Source organism: Pinus tabuliformis, chromosome 8, assembly GCF_031772625.1.
Source record: "Pinus tabuliformis cultivar Carrire ecotype Pingquan chromosome 8, CPIR1, whole genome shotgun sequence".
Lineage (NCBI taxonomy): Eukaryota > Viridiplantae > Streptophyta > Pinopsida > Pinales > Pinaceae > Pinus > Pinus tabuliformis.
In genome coordinates, this window is record NC_142294.1 from 402,188,848 (window position 1) to 402,207,960 (window position 19,113).

General features: G+C 35.7%; 1 pseudogene; it reads left to right on the plus strand.

The window, feature by feature from the left end:
• Positions 1–19,113, plus strand: part of LOC149235771 (uncharacterized) — a 44,682-nt pseudogene that overhangs the window by 8,646 nt on the left and 16,923 nt on the right.

Consider the following 19,113-nt stretch of genomic DNA (forward strand, 5'->3'; position numbering starts at 1 on the left):
CGAACTACTCAAATGTTTTCCGTGTCTTTTCCAATCCCCTTCAACCTACTCTTATTATCTCTTATTGGAGTCTAAATGTCCACAATTTAATCTCCATTGACGACTAAATTTAATTAAGGTGTTTCCCAAGCTTATCTAACGAAACTTATTTTGGGTTTTAAATATCTCATGTTCCTTAGCCCCCCTTTGACACAATTATAGACTAGAACACTTGTCCACTACTACCAAACTCATTAAAAACTAACACGCCTTCATAGCAATCATTCTTGACCCTTTCTCTACCCTTGCTTGACCTAGTGATCATATTGGAGGACTTCCTCCCAAAATTATTCAAAAACCCTCGGTCTCGCTTGGATTTCTTTCTAGGTCTCTCTATTGAAGTGAAAACCTTATTTTGAAAAAGAATCACCTTGCAAAGCCCCGAGATAGGTCTTGCCTCTCCTAGGAAGCCTTGATCTTAGGCATACTCATTATTATTATCGAATATCTTTAACCCTAGGTCTAGGTCTTCCTCTTAGGTCCTTCTTGGAGAGCTTTTTCTTTCTCAAAGCTTTAATTGAGCCTCTCCTTAAATGGGCCTTGGGAATCACTTTATACCTTATCATTGATCCTGTTGTCGCATAGAATGTCTAGGCACCACGACAACAACTCAGATCGGGGGCTGTCGCAGTGATCCCCAACCACTCTATTTGAGTTGTCTCCCAATAGCATACTAAAAGGGAACCAACCAACCTGGGAGACACAGCGAAGCAACCCATACTTGTTTTAGATTGCGCAAGATTTTAAGTATCCAAAATGATTTGAAGAAAGTGATACCAGTGCCTTGTGGAGTCAACTATCTTGCGAAGAAAATAAGGTTCAAGTAAAGGATGAGAAACTGTGTTGGGTCCCTATAATACTAGTGATTACCCTATTACTATTGTAGTTATACCCCTTATTTATATTGTTGTGCCCCTATTACCCCCATATTGTTATTTCTGTGCCCCATAGAATCCCTCTATTGTTATTTTTGTGGCTTTATATTATTATTGTTAGGTCGGCTGGATTATATTGTGACTCCTTAGACTCCTATATATAGAAAGGAGGTTTTGTCATTTGTATCATCTAAGAATTGTTCATTTATGTAATGTAAAGGAGGTTGCCCCCTCGAAGAGGCTGAATTCTAAGGCGTGGATCTCTCTTTTTCATCTTTTTGTGAGCTGGTTTCATAACATTTGGTATCAGAGCTTTGGATTCTAGGGTTTCGCTGCTCCAAACAGGTCATCGTGGCATTTTCGCTATAACTTTTTTTCTGTGACGTTTCAGAAGTCGCAAAAAAAACCCATTTGAGAAGAATTGGCGCTGAACTTTGGGTCCGAATTTCAGAGCTTTTCGCGCGATATTTTCGGAGATATGATCTGAGGAAGTTGGCCTTTTTGCAGACTCCTGAATTACATTCAAAACAGGTGACCTGGGGAAAATCGTCATAACTCTCTCTCTGAGGATCGGATTGAAATTTCGTAAAAAGGTACAGAAAGAGGACGGACTGTAGTTTCTTGTATGTGTGTTTCAGATTCAAAGGTTGAAACAGTGACTCGTGGCACGTCGTACAAGTTCGCTCTACTGAACCAGTCTAAAAGCAAGTCACTGTGGGAGATTTCACATAACTCTTACTTGGAGAATCCAATTTGGCTCAGACTTGTGGCATTGGAAAGAGGACACAGAAGGCTACTACAGGTAGCAATTTCAGAACTGGATGATCCGAAATTACAGAGATACATCAGATTCAATATCAGGCTTCTATAAAGTGAAAAAAGGTGTGTAGTTTTTTTTTTAATTTTTTATCTAAGCTTGGTTTAACGGAATTCAAAGGGCATAGTAAAGCATTATTATCGGTAACTGATGCCCCGAGGAAAGAAAATGCAAACACCTAGTAAGGAACCTGAAAGCTCTAGCATGACTCATGAAGAAGAGGAAGAAATGCTACATGATATATCAAAATTACAAGAACAAGTGCAACAAATGTCACGCTCACAAAAGCTAACAGAAGCTAAGATAAGTGGCGTGGAATCTAAGATAAATGGCGTGGAATCTAAGATAAAGGGCATGGAAGCTAAGATGGAGGATTCGATGGTAAATTTGAAGATAGATTTGAAGACAGACATGGAAGAATTGAAGAACTTGCTACAAGAAAGGGTCACTAATGGTGAAAAGGTAGTAAAGGAAACTCATGATGAGAACAAAAGAAATGTTAATCATGATTCCATAGACTCTAATGTTGGATTGAAGACTCACCATGTTCCAAAAATCGATATGAGGAAGTTTGATGGCAAGGATCCCGCCACATGGATATTACAGATGGAGCAATTCTTCGATCTCAATAATGTGCAAAACACACAAAAGGTACGTATGGCAACTTTATATTTGGAACCAAATCAGTTTGTATGGTATCAATGGCTTTGTTCTCGTAAACAATTTATCACTTGGGCAATTTTTACGGAAGAATTGATAGCACATTATGAGGATACAAAAAGCAACACTTTTTTTAGCCAATTGATAAGTCTCAAACAAAAGGGTTCAATAATGGAGCACATTGAGGAGTTCCAAAAATTGAACATAAGGGTAAAAGATATTCCAGAGGAGCATAGGATTGATGTGTTCATAGGGTCTTTAAAGGATAATATCCAACATGATGTGCGCCTTTGGGAACCTGATTCATTAGAGAAGGCATTCAGGTTAGCAAGAAAAATGGAAAGCAAAATTATGGCAACTAGGAAGCATACCATTCACAACTATAAAGATGGAAGTGTTGTTGCCCATAGTCTTCCACAACCTACAAGGTTGACACCACAACAATTGGAAGAAAAAAGAGCAAAAGGGCTTTGTTACAATTGTGATAGCAAATACACAAAAGGTCATAAGTGTGCTGAGAAGAAATTATTCTACATAGATTGTGAAGAGGAAGAAGAAAAGGAGCAAGAAAGGTCAAAAGAAGAGGATATATTCCAGGAACAAAGCCTAGATGAAGAACAAATAAATCCGACCATATCTTGTAATGCATTGGCGGGAATTACCACTCCTCAAACCATCAAGATAGAAGGACAAATCAAGAAGAAAAAGGTAATAGTGTTGATTGATTCAGGAAGCACCCACAATTTTATTCATTGTAGGGTAGCAAAAGAATTGAATTGCTTCCTATATCCAGCACCAGAGTGTCAAGTGATGATTGCAAATGGAGGAACAATAAATTGCTCTGGAAAGTGCCATAATATCAAGCTATCCATGGGAGAATATGTATTGACTAGCCCAATGCTTTCCATTCCAATGGGAGGTGCTGATGTTGTACTAGGAGTCCAATGGCTACAATCCTTGGGTACAATAGCTTTTAATTTTCAAGAACTTTTCATCAAATTTTCTTCGGAAGGAAAGGAAGTTGAATTAAGGGGTATTGCAGGGAAACCAGGAAAGATAATCAGCTCTAATGGTATGACAAAGCTTCTAAAAAAGGAGCAAAGAGGTGTAATTGCACAATTATGTTCGCTAGATGTTTCCACATTGGAATCATCTATTTCTCCAGATCTCCAAAAAGTCTTGGACAATCATTCCAAGGTATTTGAGACTCCCAAAGGTCTCCCACCTATGCGTGATCATGATCATGCTATTCATCTGATTCCAGGAAGTGTTCCTCCAAACATCAGGCCGTACAGATATCCCTATGTCCAAAAAAGTGAAATTGAACGTATGGTTGCAGAAATGCTAGAGGCTGGTATAATTCAACCGAGTCAAAGTTCTTTCTCAGCTCCAGTAGTATTGGTGCACAAGAAGGATGGATCATGGCGCATGTGTCCAGATTATAGGGAGCTCAACAAGCTCACTATTAAAGATAAGTTCCCCATTCCTGTTATTGATGAATTACTGGATGAATTGCATGGATCAATTTACTTCACCAAGTTGGATCTTCGTTCGGGATATCATCAAATCAGAATGAAGATTGAAGACATTCCAAAAACGGCATTTAGAACTCATGAGGGTCATTATGAATTTTTGGTCATGCCTTTTGGCCTTACCAATGCACCTTCAACATTTCAAGGTTTGATGAATTCAATTTTCAAACCATTCCTTAGAAAATTTGTGTTAGTATTTTTTGATGATATACTAATCTACAGCAAGTCTTGGAAGGATCATGTTGAACATGTTGACAGGGTGCTACAACTATTGGAGGAGAAACAATTATATGCAAAAAGATCCAAATGTTTCTTTGGAGTCCAGGAGGTGGAATATTTGGGTCATATTGTATCTCATGAAGGAGTTAAGGTAGACCCTAGCAAAATTAAAGCCATTAAGGAATGGAAAATCCCCACATCCATAAAGCATCTGCGAGGATTTCTTGGGTTGACAGGGTATTATCGCAAGTTTGTTAAGAATTATGGGAGAATAGCAGCACCTCTAACAACATTATTGAAGAAAGATTCATTTTCATGGACTTCGGAAGCAACAAAGGCCTTTGAACATCTTAAAGAGGCAATGTGCCAAGCACCGGTCTTAGCTACACCGGACTTCACAAAAACCTTTATTGTGGAATGTGATGCTTCAGGAAATGGAATTGGTGCTGTTCTAATGCAAGATGAAAGACCCATTGCTTTTGAAAGTCGTCCAATCAAGGGAAAGTTTTTAAGCAAAGCTATTTATGAGAAGGAAATGTTGGCAATACTCCATGCACTTAAGAAATGGCGACCCTACCTAATGGGAAGACACTTCAAGGTAAAAACGGATCATGATAGCCTTAAATACTTTTTAGAACAAAGATTATCCTCTGAAGAGCAACAAAAGTGGGTCACAAAGATGTTGGGTTATGACTTTGAAATCATCTACAAAAAAGGGAAGCAAAATGTGGTGGCAGATGCACTCTCAAGAAAGGATGAGGATGTGGAAGCATTGTTGTGTGCCATTTCTATTATCCAACCAGATTGGATAAACGAAGCAAGGGAGGAATGGAAGAATGACGAAGAAGTGTGGGCACTTATTCGAAAGCTACAACAAGATTCCAGTACTTCTGATACATTTAGCTGGCAAAATGATTCGTTATGGTACAAAGATCGCTTATACCTCTGTAAGAATTCCCAGCTAAAACAAAAGATTCTTATGGAATTGCACACTTCTCCCTTAGGAGGGCACTCAGGATTTTTAAAAACTTACCACAGGGTTAAGAAGGAATTTTTTTGGGATGGCCTTAAATCAGATATTCAAAAGTTTGTGGCGGAATGTTTGGTTTGCCAACAAAATAAAGTTGAAACAATTAAGACACCGGGTCTATTACAACCTTTATCCATTCCAAGCCAACGTTGGGAGGAGGTTTCAATGGATTTTATCACAGGTTTACCCAAGTCTGAGGGAAAGAGTGTCATCATGGTGGTAGTTGACAGACTTACCAAGTATGCACACTTTTGTGCATTATCACATCCATTTAAAGCCAGTACAGTTTCTACTGCATTTATGGAAACAGTTCAAAAGCTACATGGAAACCCAAAGATTATTGTAAGTGACAGAGATCCCATTTTCACTGGAAATTTTTGGACAGAATTATTTTCTTGTCTTGGTACTCAGTTAGCTCATAGCTCATCTTATCATCCTCAATCTGATGGGCAAACTGAGATAGTAAACAAATGTTTGGAAGGATATCTTCGTTGCTTTGTATCTGATAAACAGACACAATGGGTCAAATGGTTGCCTCTGGCTGAATGGTGGTATAACACTTCCTTCCATACAGCAACAAAAATGACCCCATTTATGGCACTTTATGGGTATCAACCACCATCCATCACATCATATTTAAGAGAAAATTCTAAGGTTCAGGCAGTGGAACATCACATCGAACATCAACAACAAGTCCTCCAACTCTTAAAGGATAACCTCGTGTTGGCACAAAATAGAATGAAACAACAGGCAGATCAACATCGCAGTGAAAGAAGTTTTGATGTAGGTGATTGGGTATTCCTACGGCTACAACCATATAAGCAAATGTCCCTAAAGCAAGCTAAGAAGGATAATAAATTATCACCAAAGTATTATGGTCCGTACAAGGTGTTGCAAAAGATTGGTACTATGGCATACAAATTGGAGCTTCCTGCAGCTTCTCGATTGCACCCAGTTTTCCATGTTTCATGTTTAAAGAAGGTTATAGGTGACAAGCTCCCAGTTCAAACAATATTGCCAGAACTTGACGAGGAAGGAAAAATTATATTGGAACCGGAAGCAGTCACAGAAACAAGAACTCGACAGCTACGAAATCGATCAATTTCAGAGTATCTTATCAAGTGGAAGAACTTATCCGCTGAAGATTCCACATGGGAGGATGAGAATTTTATGCAGAAGTATCCAGAACTACTCAAGCGTTGAGGACAACACTTTTTTGAAGGAGAGGGGCATGTTGGGTCCCTATAATACTAGTGATTACCCCATTACTATTGTAGTTATACCCCTTATTTATATTGTTGTGCCCCTATTACCCCCATATTGTTATTTCTGTGCCCCATAGAATCCCTCTATTGTTATTTTTGTGGCTTTATATTATTATTGTTAGGTCGGCTGGATTATATTGTGACTCCTTAGACTCCTATATATAGAAAGGAGGTTTTGTCATTTGTATCATCCAAGAATTGTTCATTTATGTAATGTAAAGGAGGTTGCCCCCTCGAAGAGGCTGAATTCTAAGGCGTGGATCTCTCTTTTCCATCTTTTTGTGAGCTGGTTTCATAACAAACTGCTGCTGAAAAGACTCGACTGTCTCATATGCAAATGCAAAATTTAAAACTATGTGAAATGCAGGGACTTGGTTAATTTTAGGTAAATGAGGGCCTAAAATTATTTCTGAAATGTCTTACATGTTACTTAACTTAAGGCTCAGAAAGGTGGTGATCTAAATGTGAAAGCAAGGACGTATACCAGCACTGCAACACAAATAGTTACTTAAATGCACAATGGACTGAAATATAAAATGTTGGAATAAAACGTCTTTAAATTTAAAAATTCATTTGTATGAAATACTCAATCAAGATCATTAGATGCATAAGTAAAACTAGATTAGTCCTACTTGCATAAGCATGTAAAAAACAAATGAAGTTCAGAAATTAAACGAAATGTTTTAAATTCAGATCACATTAATGAAATGTCAGTCTAGTAATTTGCTCTTACATCAAATGTTAAAACCAACAATATATTCTAAAACAGTAGTCCTATAACCATGCAATATTCAGAAATTTGTATGTATAACAACAGAAAATTTTAAATGACAAATGGATAACAGCGATTCAAAAAATTTCTGAGTTTAATTCTTTATGATCTATTGATGTATTGGATTTAAAAAACTCAAAAATGAACTACTGAGCAACAATAAAACAACTTTCAGAAATTTGTTTGCAAAAGTTATTGTAACTAACTTCTATTTCTGCAATTATACAACAGTAAAAATGTAAATTAACTCTACTGCGACATTCAGAAAAATTTCGAGTTTAATTCTTTCTAATATGTTGATGTATTTGATCTAAAAACTCATAAATAAACTAATGAACAACAATGAAACAATTTTCAAAAGTTTGTTTGTAAAAGTTACCGAAGATAACCTCTATAAGAATTGGATTAGCCCCGTTATTCCATCATGGTCTTGATATTCCATGCATAGCAGAAATTTCTGATACCAAACATAACAATTATGAACATGCCCATATAGGTACAATACTTGGAAATCTATCCTCTTTAGATGGTCCCATCCACCAGTCAGACTAAGCAAAGCATCCTAAGTTAAGACAGACAGTTCTGAAAGATTGTGTTACTGTAGGGGTGAGCAACGCTCAAGTTGAAGGTGTTCATTATGATAAAGAAGCTTTACCTGATGACTGGTATATTCAATATAAATCTCTAGTATTTGTAGACGATTCAAAAAGAAATATTAAGAGAATGTCTGTATCAGATGGCCGAGTGAGAATTATTCCAGATCGACGCAGTAAAAATGTAAATTAAATATGTTTCTAAACTCTGGTTAATTGCAAATCTATGCCAATATTAACCTTGCTTTCAAAATGAAATGAGAAAATGTTAGAGGTTGTGCACCAGTTAGCCCCTAGGGGCTTGAAGACACCTAAACATATGCTGCCCGAATCACTGAAAATCCTCAACTCAAAATTTTTTTGTGAAAAACTTTGTTAAAAAATTGTTAAATTCTTTTAGATAAATTTTTAGGAAAAAATTTAGGAAAAATTAGTGAAAGAATTTTGGTGAAAGAGGGGAGGCCGTAAGGTTGAAAGGGAGGCCGAGAAAGACGCTGGAGATGGCTAGCGTAGGGCCTCAAGGCACTAAAAATATTTGCCCACGATCTTCTTGAAATTTATCTTCAACTTGCAAACAAAATAGAAATGCCCTCCGAGGCTTAGATCTCTCTCTAGAATCCACAAAATTCACCTACAATTTTCAGATTTGTTCCTGCATAAACAAAAGATAGAAAAACCCCAAAGCATATATATACAAAAATATGAAATACCCAAAAGCCCAATGAATTAAAAAAAAATTGATATTTACAAATCTACAATAATATTCTACAGATCTAACAACCCTCTATTAACCATATTTAAATAAATTTTTGCACAATATTTAGAAATAAATTTGAAATTTTAAAAAGGCACAAACCCAAGAAAAACCATACAAGTAAAATATTCTATAAAATGACTTAAGAAATTAAAAAGATAGTGGGATCTTTTAGATTCTATAAACTGAGAGTTAGTTGGTTTTGTTGTCGCACAGAGTGTCTAGGCACTGCGACAATGCTCAGACCGGGGCTGTCACTCTGATCCCCGATCTCTCCGTTTACGCCGTCTCCCTATAGCAGGCTAAGGGGGGTAGACCCTATGGGATAAAAGATAACCAACTGGAAACCAGTTGGTTTGGGAGACATAGCAAAGCAATTGAATACTTGATTAAGGCTTAGCGAAACTTAAAACTTGATTAAATTTTAAATGATTAACACCAGTGCCTTATGGAGTTAATGATCCAAGGTAATCAATTAGTTGTTGCTGTTGCTTATGAAATGATTAATGATTGCTTGAAAAATTTGTAAAATATCTTATATGTAACGAGCATTATATAATTCAAGCAATAACAAAAGATTTTTCTATAGAAGCACAATGTCTTAGCAATTAAATTTCAAGAGATGCAAATGCTTTAAATAACCATAAAATTTAAAAGCTAACCAGCTAGAATTTAAAATGATTATGCTTGAAATTTCAAATCTAGGAAATTTATCACTTTTCAATAGTTAAACTCCAGATAAAAATTTAAGCACATTTAACTATAGTAAAATGAAATGTTGATACCGTAAAAATTTTCTTTTAAATTTTAACCTTAGCACAAGAATTTTTTTTAAATTTGACAAGGGAACTTCTTTTAAATGTGCTAACCTTAAACTTTCTATTTCTATTTTTTATTATTCTATTATTTTTATTTTTTTTAGAATTTTTTTATAGAATTTTATGGTTTTAATTAAATCAAAACATAACATTTTTCATGAAAACAAAAATTAACGCTACCTACCTAAAGAAAAAAGAACACACAAATGAAAATCAAAGATTGAAAAAATGAAATCTAATGACTTACGATTATAAAGTTTAATTTAATAAAATTTTAAACATATACACATAAGCTACAAAAAGTAAAATTGAAAAATAAACTAAATCTAAGAAATCAAATGAAACCTAAAAGAAAAATTGCACATACGCTAACCTAATAAATACAAAACTAAACTAACACACATAAAAAAAAGGTCGGAATCGAAAGTATGATTTATGTGTTGTTGACCCTGCCGCCTACACCTATCTACAAGTCAGTGAGAAAAAGCCTTCAACCCCGCAAGGTGTGGTTGGTGGCAGGGAACTTAGAGAAGGGTCTGTCACACTAATCCCGACTCTCTCCTTTTGAGCTATCTCCTAAGTTATCTAAGGGGGATGGTCCCTAATGAAAAGTTATGTTAAAAGATGTGAGTTTCTAGGAGAGTGTTATAGTGAAAATGGATTACTTTTAAGGATTTATGGACAAATATGAAGTGAGCAACTTGAAATAACAATGTCAATCTAATATGATTAGAAACCATAAAACCAGCGCCTTATAAGGAATTTTCTCAACAATTTAAAGATATATTTGCTTAAACTAAAATGCAATGCTCTCAAACGAGAAAACAAAGTAACCTTGAAATGTAAATAAGAATTGTTAGCATAAGATATGTAAGATACAAAATACTTATGAGATAATCAACTTTATAAATCGAAACATGTGAAATATATCTTGCCAAAACCCAAAAATTAGTAATTAACTTGGAAATGTAAAAGAAAGGAAGTGCTAAACCAAGACATCAATATGCAATTAGACTTGAAACATGAAAAGAAAACACTTGTTTGAAATAATTACAATATTTGCTTTTGGAATAGACTTTGCATATGAAAACTCAAATCATCAAGAGACAAGTAAAGTAAATGTAATGGAAAGTGCTCTTGGTTAATTTTATTAATTAACTCTACAACAAGATTACAATTTAACTTTTCAATCCTCAGACCTCACCCTCGCCCAATGATATGGATCTCGCAATGAGGAGTCAATAGAGGAGTAGAGGATCTCTAAAATATCAACTTCAACCAACTTATATTGGAGGTAAAATTTTAATGAGGCTTGGGGCCTTCCTACACTAAAATGCCTAGATGAAATGCAAATTGTGTTAATTCCCCAAATTAAAATAATGATACATGCAAATGCTTCAAAGAGATTGATTTGCAATGCTTGAAAATGAAATAGTGTTCACATAAGTTGCAATTATAACTTTAATTGGAGGAATAAAATTAGCTTACAAGTGTTGCATGTGTTTCATCAATGAATTAAAATGATACAAGTAATTTTCTTGAAAGTAAAATTTGTTTCAAATAGACAATGACAATAAATTAACAATGTATCATAAAATTGAAGCATGTATTTAAGTGCTCATGAAACAATTTACCAAGGTAAATGGAAATGAATCAAAGTTTGTTAAGAATATAAAATGCTTGCATGTAAATGATGAGTTGCCTAAAGTAAAGTGTAAGCTTTTAGCTCCAAGCAACAATGAGAAAGAAAATGCAAAGCTCAAATGAAATTGTAACAAACTTTACCTTAATGAAATGTGATAGTGAGGTTGTGTTAATTCCCAATTAAAGCATGCATGTAAGTGAATGAAGTATGAAAGCCTAAATCATGCAAATGGCAATCCACCCAAAAGAAGCCTCCCTCTAAATGGGGAGATAGGATACCATGGGAGAAATCCCAAGCTCCCACAAGCAAGTTAGATCTTTTATTAATAATACAATGAGAAGAGGGCCCTTCAAAGTTCTCAATTATACTTCAAGGAGAGTCCTCACAATAATTGTTTGAAACTTGGAAACTAGACCTTCTTTCTTGAGAAAGTAGTGACAAGATCTCACAAAACATACGCAAGGGAAACAAAGTGTGAGTTTCTTCCAAATGCCCACGGATTAAAGAGGAAAACGGGCAGCCCTCTAGTGAACTTGATTTGGCCAAAATAAGTCTCAAAAGGGCTCACGACATTCTTAGAAATCGAACCCCCAACACTTGCCAAAGGTCATGCAAAACTTGTTAGATTTTGCGGAAAGTTGCTATTCAAAATCTGCCACACAAGAGTTAGCAAACAATCCAAACAATGGCTGCAAAATAAGTTAAGTATTAATGGAAAAATCAACAAGATAAAATGTATATGTATAATTATAATTTACAAAAGGTTAAGCTAAAGAGTGAGAGTAAACTCTCGTCTTTGTTTAGCCATCTTCAAACTCTTAGATAGCAAACAAAAGAAATGAAGTACAATGTTTTTTTTTAAAAAGAGATTTAAATTTAAAAGTTCTCGGCTTGTGTACAAGCTATGTGCCAAAATCCCTGCAAAACCACTTTGTAAGATAAGACTATGAAGGTTCAAAGAACAAATGAGAGCTCCTTTAAGAATGTATCAAGAGAGGGTTGGTCTCTCCAAAGACTTCCCCTCATGCTTGATTCTGTAATCCCAACAAGATATTTCCTCTACAAAACTTCAATCAAGAATTAGTTCCATATAGATTTAGCAATAAACAATGATAAGAAACTCTAGAGATTTATTTAAAACCAACTAGAGCATTCTATATCTAGAGCATACTTCTAAATCAAATGTCAATGCAAGATAGCTCTACATTAACAAATCTGCAAGAGCATATGGAAGCAAATTAGATCAAAGCATGAGTAAAATGAATTATACAAATGCTCAACAATTCATCACACTCGAAAAGGAGGAACACCTCATGAACGAAACTCCAAAGTCTTTATTGATATTTCTGAAAGCGTACAAGGCAGCAGCGCTTCCGCAAGCACAATAGCTAGTAACAATATGATTCAATGTGAGAGCCCATGGCTCTATTATATAGAGAGTTGGGAGCAAATCCCAATGAAGAATGACAATGACAAAGGGCATGAGGTGAAAATCCCAAAGAAAAATTCGAATTTGCTGAATGGAGCTCCAATGCCGAGTGTAAAAATCGAATTCTGGCAAGTGGACATCATTTTCTTCTTCCCTTATGTGCCAAATTTGAATTTTATGGTGGAATGACAAGTATATATGGGTGGTAACCCATGTGGGGACAATTTCCCACAAAAATCTCCACCAAATATTCTCCCAAATCCTCCCAAATGTGTATTAACTCCACAAATTCGAATTTCCAAGCAGTTTTTTCATTTAATGCCAGAAATTCGATTTTATTTGAGCACATGTCCTTTTCTTGATTTTAAGAGTCCACATCAACTTGGGACTTCACTTTAACTCCGCCATAATTTTCCACCTCATTTCCACAACATTTAGCATGTGTGGATATTTATTTTTCTCCTTTTATTTAATTTCTGGCTTAATTAATTGCCAGATTTCCCACTAAACTTAGGAAAAGTGGGTTTTGAGGGTTCAAAACATATTATTAACCCTTCAAAGTGTGTCATAGTAGAAAGTTGAGGGTAAGAGGTGTAATTTTTATTACTCATACCCCATACAACTTCTCTAGATTACACTTATTACAATTTAAATACAATTTTATTTGCAATTTTTGACTTGCGAGAAATCTAAAAAATTAAAAAATGACTATCTAGACCTAACCAAATTCCACGAAATTTTTTGTGTGATCTAATATGGTAATATACATTGAATCTAAACACTAAGGAGTGTCAAGCGCTCAATCTTTGAATCGTCACCCCCGCTTTGGGGAAAAACATAAGTGAAAAATCCTAGAAAATTATTCGCCTCTGAAAAATAAGGGGTAATTAACCAGATAAAAAAACACTCCAAGGTGTACTCGTTTGCTGATCAAGTCCCAACATCCTAGACCTTTTACAGACTCAAAACTCATCATTACTAGTATCACTTATTACAATTCCCCGTAGAGTGTGGAATCTGGGTATAAGAAAGATGATGAGAAGATAGAAGTAGAGTTTAAAAACTCTGTTGACTGACGATATCTAATGGTACAAGTGTCCTCTGGATCATCCTTGGGCATGGAGTTTTCATATAATCATCAGGGGCCACTACAGTGGTCAACATGTGCAGGCTAGACGACTTGGACAGGAATGCGTGGAGCGGGAGTATCTGAGCAGAGGAAGGCAGATGCCTGGGAGACTCCAGGATGCACGTAAAGAAGCAACGAAAAGGTGAAATAGGGCAGTGGGTTACTATTTAGCTACATATTGAAGGAGGCGGAGCGAGGAGAGGAGACCGATACGCAGGGAGAAGAATCGACTGCGGAATGGAGGACCAAGGTATGGAGTTGCGTGAGCAGCGTTTGGAGATATCGAGGGAAGACGAAGGGGGAAAAAGAGTTGCGTGGGGATTCGATTGGGAAGACGGATGATGAGCTGCAATTTCGAATGGCTATGAAGGAGGGTTTGCAGCGGATATGACAAGGATGTGGCAGCGTAGATAAGATGGAGCGGAGGGTTAGTGTGACGGATGCCACAGGATAGCACGCGGAAGGGATCAAGCTGCAGAGTGAGGGGAGCTGGAAACTTTCTAATTTTTTGAGGATGAGGCTGCTAGAGGAGTTTGAAAGATGTCGAGGGCAGAAGGAGAGGAAAGTTGTGGGTAGAGAGAAAACATCAGAGTGAAGGAATAGTGAGCAGAGAAGGAATGTGAGAAAATGGGACTGCTGCAGAGAGATTCAGCAGCAATGAGAGAGGCTAGAGGGTCCTAAAAAAACTTTGAATTATGCAACAAACCCAAAACCTAGGCAGCAGATCAAGAAACCTCATCAAACGTCTATTTCTTTTGCTTCAAATTTATCAATTGAACCGTTAAAATTTTTCTGGATTTTCAAACCCTTGGACAACAGAAACGTACACCCGCAGGAAGTGGTTCTGAGGCTAGATATTACCCTCCAGGGCCTAGATCTGGCTTCAAGATTGAATTCCACCTTTAGATTTGCAACCTGCAATGACAAAAACAAAACACCCAGAAAGAATATATACAAGGATGAAACTAAAAACCCTAAAAACCAGCTAAATAATTACAATATCCACAAGTTAAAGGCTCTAAGTAGCCAGATCTGTCATTATGCCACACATATTTTTAGAATTTTCAATTTAAGATGAGGTGCTTCAGAAAACCCTTCATGCATCCACAACAGAATTTCTAATGATAAGCCCAGGATCAAAACCAGCTGGGCTCTTCAGAAAATGCTATCCGGGGGTTGGCTGGTCTAATTGAAAACTTCCCCGAATGCTTGGTGATCTCAAAATCAAGGATTTCTTACACAACTTAATTCAACCATTAACATAGAGAGAGAAAACGACAATAAAATTCAGATCTAATGGAGATACCTGCTATTATATTCAGAAATTAGAGTATCATTCAAACCCTAGTGACCAAACAAAATATCTGTGCTTGAATAACTTTTCAATAAGCTATCATCAATGGCTGAAAATAAAACATCTTACGGCATTTCCATGAAGAGTAACACCAGCATAGATTAACCCCAAAGTCCTTTTTTATTGCACATGAAAAACAATTACAAAAGAGATTTCCTTAGCACACGACTCTAAGATCGAATGATCTCAATTGACAACTGACCTCCTATTTAAAGAAAAATTTCCCAACGGCTAGTTCGAGTGATCTTTGTCAAAGTGATTTTGACTGTCGATGAAGATCAAAATTTCTTTTAATCTCATCCATCGAAATCTTAAATATTGAGGAAATTTTGAATTTTTCAATTAAATATATTTAATAAAGTCAAAAAATTAAAATTTTGCATTTATTTCTTCAAAACTTTGACTTTTACTTAACCTCAAGGACCTAAGACATAAAATTTAACAAAATAACCAAATAATCTTAGTCCTTGGACCAGTTAAGATTTAATTTTTTTTAAAGGATCCACGAATTTTACCTTTGGAAAATTTAAATTTAAGTAGGACATAGGACCTATGAGGGGATAAATTATTTTTCTAACCTTCAAGACATTTTACATCATGATTTTTTACATTTTTACATCTCAAGGGGGAAAACCCATTTGACATAGACCCTCATAGACTACCCAGTTCTTCGATAGAAACATAATCTAGCAGATCAAGCAATTTGTAATCAAATAACCTAACCAAATAGTTAGAATTATTTCCAAATCACTTTTACATAGACTCGATCTAACACACTAGGACTCCCTTAAGATTCTAATGAGAAAATCCATTCTGGTTTTGGGGTAAGGCTGAAGGAAAACTTTGCCGATCATGGATCGGTGAGACAAAAAATCTTCCGGAATGTAGATTATCACTAAAAAATTAGGTCTACCTAGGCAATTACATGCATGACACAGATCTGCTAAGATTATTTACAATTTACACATGCAGACTGGGTTTACAATATAACATGATCAGGTTGATGATGATAGTCGGACGACATGGACACATTGATTAAGCGCTATCCCTTTTGCGAAAAAAATGGGTGTACTACTATGGGTCGTTGACACGTAGTGGTTAACAAGTCCAATTGAGGACTTCCCCAAATGCTTAAATTCTGACTGATAACTTCTGCACACTTAAACCTGATTGTTAGATTAATAGAGATTTTAAAAATGATCATAAAATTATCAAGATAAAATAGAGATTTAAAAAATGATCATAAAATTTGTTCAAGATACATGTACACAGATCAATCCCCAAAGACTATTAACCAGCAAATGCAAATAAAAACAACAAAGTATTAGGAACAATATTATCACATAAATCTGAAAGAGGAACACCACGATCTGAAACCCCAAAGTCTTTGCATTTTATTAACCAGAAAAAAGTTACAAGAGTTTTCTTAGAGCAAGTACACGATTCAAAAATCGAATCCAAATAATGGAGAGAGGCCTCTCATTTATAGAAAAATTCTCCAATGGTTTGTTCCTTTGATCCCTGTCAAAGCAATCTCAATCATTGATGAAGATCAAATGATCTTTTAATCATCATCGTTGAAATAAAGTTACTTTTTGAGGAAATTTGAATTTCACTCTTAATTTCCTTCCAATTAACTAAAAAATGATTATTTTGAGTTAAATGCCGCAAAAAGTTGACTTTTACCAAGGGTTCAAAATATCTTCAAATTCAAAATATTCCCTTGGTCGGGGACCTCCAAAAATTTAAAAATTTAAAACCCACGAATTTTAAATGTTGGAGAATTTAAATTTTCCTAGGACCTAAATTAATTAAATTTTTGGCTTTCGCATTTTAATTTATTTTAGCAAAATTTTAATTAATTGACTCATGAGGGGATTATTAATTTTTCCGACCCTCTAATATTTAGCCAATGGTGTCTAACTATGAGGGACCATGCATTAAATATTTTTTACATGAAATATTATATTTCTAACCCATGAAGGGGCAACACCCGTTCGTTATAGACCCTCAATAAATACCCATTTCTGCGACACAAAATATGATCTAGTAGACTAAGTTACTTGTAATAAAATATTCTAACCAAATAGTTAGAATTATTCCAAATCACTTTTATAGAGACTCGGTAAATAACACTAGGACTCATTTAAAATCCTGACAACAAAATCCACCCTAGCTTTAGGGTGAGGTTGGAGGGAAAAACTTTTCCGATCATCCGTGTTTAGAAACACACATGAATCGGTAAGACTAAAACCTCCTAGGATAGAAATCATCATCAAAAAAATAAATTTACATAAGTTGTTACATACATTTGTCTTACTAGAATCATTTCCATTACAAAATGCATAATGGGTTTACAAAACTCCAGTGAACATAGAGCTGATAATGATGAATCTATGGATCATCTGACTGCTCGGACATGACGGAAATACATGCGCAAAAAGATGTATAGCTATGGGGTAGTTGACATGGAGTTGTCAACAGATCCCATTATCACAAGTGATTTCCTGTGTATTGAGACTCCTCCCAGCGGCGAAAGTCCGTAAAGAGCAGGGGACGTTGAATGAGGTGATAGTGGGTCTTTGTCCCATTGTCATTTGGTCTAGTAGTTGTCCCTTAGGTACCCCTCCTAGGACCCCTGCTAAATTGTGTGGAAATAAGTCACTTGCCCATTTCCATTTCTTATACCACAATCATATAAAATGCTTCCTATAAAACATGAAAGCATTACGTACAGATCTGTATACATATATTAAGGTATATGTGTATAGATATACACATTTTTTTATACACCCCATTTCTATAAAACATCGAGACTTAATTAAAAAATATACATATATTTGGATACAACTCTATAGTAAATTATTTATATGATTCGTATGAAACAGTATATCATCATACATTTATATAAACATGCTCTTAGTTAGGTCAACCTGATCAAGTTAATCATTTTATATCTCATCCTTGCAATACCACTTCCTATAAGCATTTGGTCGAACATTACCATACACGTATGCATTACCATTTGCATATATATATATATATATATTCGACGAAGGTGGGGGGAGTCAATACACAATGAGACTGAGATAGTGTTAGTTTTTGTAGCATCGATGTGTTCTAGCCTTGAAATTTTATAAAGAAGCTAGAATACATGAGATCTCCAAAACTCGGAAATCGTTTATGGAAATTCCACCTAGAGACGACTTAATTAAAATAATTAATCGTTTTTTAATGTTTCCTAAGTCTAAATGTAGGAAATATGATTAATTAAGGGGTATTAATTAAGTCATGGTGAGAATCCTCTAGAAAAAGGCTCAGATCGAGTTCTAGTTAATCTTAGCCATTGATTAAGTGTTAATCGTGGTTGTTGATGTCTCAACGAGAAATTATAAGAAGAAACTCGATGGGGCTTGGAGATTACACACCAGCAGTTCGATTTCACTGGCAGATCAATTTCCAGAGTAGCAGCACTGAGTTGTTGGAGAGAGATCTAGTGAGATCGAAATAGTGAGAGAGGGGCAGGGATAGTGAGGTCGGAGGGATATTTTACAGTTCCGGTGAGTGCATTGCAGAGAGGCAGTGAGTGCCACAGAGAGGTAGCGCAAAGGTAGCACAATACTTCAAGGGGGATTCTGTATTTTGCTGGTGAGAAGTGTGAAAATTCCTAGATCTAACAATCTCAGGAATCCTACTGCAACTAGATGAATCTACTCCTAGATTGTAAATAACATTACAAGCTTATTTTAGATTTCTTCATGAAACATTGAATTAAATAACTGAAGCATCCTACACCAATTAAATATGATTCTTAAACATAGAAAATGAGCAAGGAAAATAGAAACACATAGGACACAATTATTTTTGGACAAATGTCCCCTGAAAAACCCAACGCGGGAAAACCAGTGCAACGGATATGAGGGTTTTATTATTATGCAGTAGTAATTCTGAGTACAATTCCTTGGATGCTCAACTAGCAATCTGATACAGAGAGAAACTGGACAAAACAAATAGTGAGATGCTCTCACCCTGTCATTGGAAGAATCTGAGTCTGATTACGCTGGAATGGAGCCTCTATGTCCCCTCTACGTGGCCTTTGCGCAGAACTGTGTCACTCCCACATAGTTCCTACGTCACCTCTGCTAGGTATCACGTTGCTCCTTCTTTGGACCCTTTGCTGGA